The sequence below is a fragment of the Octopus bimaculoides genome, chromosome 18, assembly GCF_001194135.2.
Source record: "Octopus bimaculoides isolate UCB-OBI-ISO-001 chromosome 18, ASM119413v2, whole genome shotgun sequence".
Classification (NCBI taxonomy): domain Eukaryota; kingdom Metazoa; phylum Mollusca; class Cephalopoda; order Octopoda; family Octopodidae; genus Octopus; species Octopus bimaculoides.
The window spans coordinates 3,627,953-3,630,841 of record NC_068998.1 but is presented as its reverse complement, the minus strand read 5'-3'; the positions used below and the strand labels follow the sequence as shown (position 1 = coordinate 3,630,841).

The 2,889-nt window shown below is 37.2% G+C and overlaps 2 protein-coding genes across 4 annotated transcripts in view; one reads left to right on the top strand and one right to left on the bottom strand.

Moving 5' to 3' along the window:
* LOC106880593 (uncharacterized) overlaps positions 1 to 2,889 on the top strand; it is a 36,223-nt gene that overhangs the window by 14,855 nt on the left and 18,479 nt on the right. The window lies entirely within an intron of this gene.
* The window catches only part of LOC106880596 (CUB and sushi domain-containing protein 3), a 20,597-nt gene that overhangs the window by 8,208 nt on the left and 9,500 nt on the right, over positions 1 to 2,889 (bottom strand). Inside the window, exon 1 of one of the 3 annotated variants that reach the window (XM_014930604.2) lies at positions 1,954 to 2,031. The exons of 1 other annotated variant lie outside the window; for it this stretch is intronic. The gene's annotated coding sequence lies outside the window, so the exon portion shown is untranslated. Of the gene's footprint in view, positions 1 to 936; positions 1,124 to 1,953; positions 2,032 to 2,889 lie in introns of those variants that run through there. One more of the 3 variants, XM_014930606.2, reaches the window with a different exon arrangement.

Sequence of the window (2,889 nt, the reverse complement as noted above, 5' to 3'; positions counted from 1 at the left end):
ATGTTGTTGTTATTATTATTATTATTATTATTATTATTATTATTATTATTATTATTATTATTTTTGTTGTTGTTGTTGTTGTTGTTGTTGTTGTTGTTGTTATTATTATTGTTATTGTTCAGGTCATTGCTTGAAATCGAAAAATAATGTACATAATTCCTCATCTCTTAAATATAGAACATTACAACAAAGAAGTTATATGTGTTCAGGTGCCCGTAACTTAGCGGATCGGCAAAAGAAACCGATAGAACAAGTACCAAGCTTTAAAAATGATAAGTGCAAGGGTCGATTCATTCGACTCAAAATTCTTCAGTGCGTTGCCCCAGCATGGCCTCAGTCGAATAACGACTGAAACAAGTAAAAGAATGTCAACAACAACAACAACAACGTCAACAAAAGTACCACCACCACCACCACCACCACCGACAACAACAACAACAACAATGAGAACATCGACAACGTCAGCGTCAACGAGAATAACAACAACAACAACAATGATGACGATGACAACAAAACGAAAATAAATAAATAACGACTTCTTTAGAGACAAAAAGTCAGAGGTTTTGTGGGCGGTGGATCGTCGGTTAAAAGGACCCGGTAATATAACTGGTACTCCTTCGATCGTTCTCTCACCCGTCTCAAGAGGGCCCCGATGTGATCAAAAATAAGATAAGGACCTGATGATGATGATGATGGTGATGGTGATGATGATGATGATGATGATGATGATGATGATGATGATGATGATGGTGATGATGATGGTGGTGATGATGATGACGACAATGATGATGATGATGATGATGATGATGATGATGATGATGAAGACGATGATGATGGGAAATGAAGACTGAGATGAGAAAGACTAATAGAAAAGTCGGACAGAAAGAAAAGCAAAAACATTGTCTGAAAATAGGAAAAAAATATGTAATTTCTTACCAGAAACAGTAGAGTGAAGTTACTGAGGAAAGAGGGAGAGGGAGAGAGACTTGAAGAAGGGTAGAGAGAGGGAGAGAGAGGGAGAGAAGTTAAAGAGAGAAAGAGAGAGAGAGAGAGAGAGAGAGAGAGAGAAAGAAAGAAAAGGGGGTGGATCCCCGTTCTAATTCGTTGTTTTCAACTTAATCCGAATGACAACAGCTACAAAAAGAAAATTGTTAATTAGCGGCTGATAACTTACACACACACACACACACACAAGCACGCACGCACACTAACACACACAATCAAACACGCACTCACACACTAATACACACACACACTCACAGAAGCGCATAAACACACCAACGCACGCAAATAGACATATGTATGAAACTGTGCATGTATGTAAACATATATAGTGTGTGTGTATACATATGTATAGGTATGTGTGTATGTGTACCATTATATACATCTTCTGCATTATGTATGTAGACAGACAGACATACAGATAGATAGACAGACAGATAGACAGACAGATAGACAGACAGATAGACAGATAGATAGACAGACAAATAGATAGATAGATAGATAGATAGATAGATAGATAGATAGATAGATAGATAGATAGATAGATAGACAGATAGACAGACAGATAGACAGACAGATAGACAGATAGATAGACAGACAAATAGATAGATAGATAGATAGATAGATAGATAGATAGATTAGATAGATAGATAGACAGATAGACAGATAGACAGATAGATAGATAGATAGATAGATAGATAGATAGATAGATAGATAGATAGATATACAGGAATGTTATATAAACTATATCCAATATATATACATTGTATATATAATTTATACATATATATCATGGATTAGATATACATAACTATGAATATAATATACATACATATACATACTATATATAACATAACATGTATTTCATATTTGTATGTCATACGCACACACACACATAACATACACACACCACACGCACACACAGTATGACTATAAGCACAAAGTACTTACATCCACCCATCGTCGTCACATTGACAGAGTAACAACATCAACGAAACTTCGGTGCTTATCACTCCAACAACCAAACACCCTCCCTCCCACCGCTCTTCCTCTCGGTTAACCATTCCTCCCCTTCTTTCGTTCTCTACTTACCCTCCTTTCCCTCCCATGTTTCTTGTTACCTTCCACCACTCCCTCTCGTTGTCTGTTTAGCCTCTTCCCTCCCTTACAGCTCTACTCCCCCTCTTCCTCCTTCTTTCGCCTTTCTTCTTTCCCTCTGGTTTACTCTTTAACCTTTTACTTATTTTATTTTATATTTTTATTTCTTTTCTTTGATTTTGTTTTCATTTACTGTATTTTTCCCTCTTTCTCTTCTTCTCTTTCTCTTCTTCTCTTTCTCTTCTCTTTCTCTACTACTATTCCACCTCCTCCTCTCTCTTTACTCTTACCCTCTTCCTTACTTCTGCCCAGTACTCTCTGTTTCTCTTTCTATTCTTCTTCGTCTTCCTCTTCCTTTCTTCTATTTGTTCTTCTTCTTCGCCTCCTCCTTCTTCTTCATGTTCTTCCTCTTCTTTTTCTTCTTCGCCTCCTATTTCTTCTTCTTCTTCGTCTTCTCCTCCTCCTACTCCTTTTTCTTCTTCGCCTCTTATTCCTTCTTCTTTGTCTTCTTCATCTTCTCTGCGGTGACTGTAGAATCGTCAGAGCGTCGGACAAAATGCTCAGAGGCAATTCTTCCGGGTTTGCGTTTTGTGCTTAAATTCTACGGCTAAAAATAAAGTACCAGTCAAGTACTGCAGATGATGTACTCAAGAATCCCCTCCTGTTAAAATTGCCGACCTTGTGCTAAAATTTGCTGCAAATAGTTTTCTTCTCGTCTCCTAAATTTCATCCTTTTTTCCCGTTTTCTGTCCCTTTTTCTTCTATCCCGTTACCTCTCTATTCTCTTTT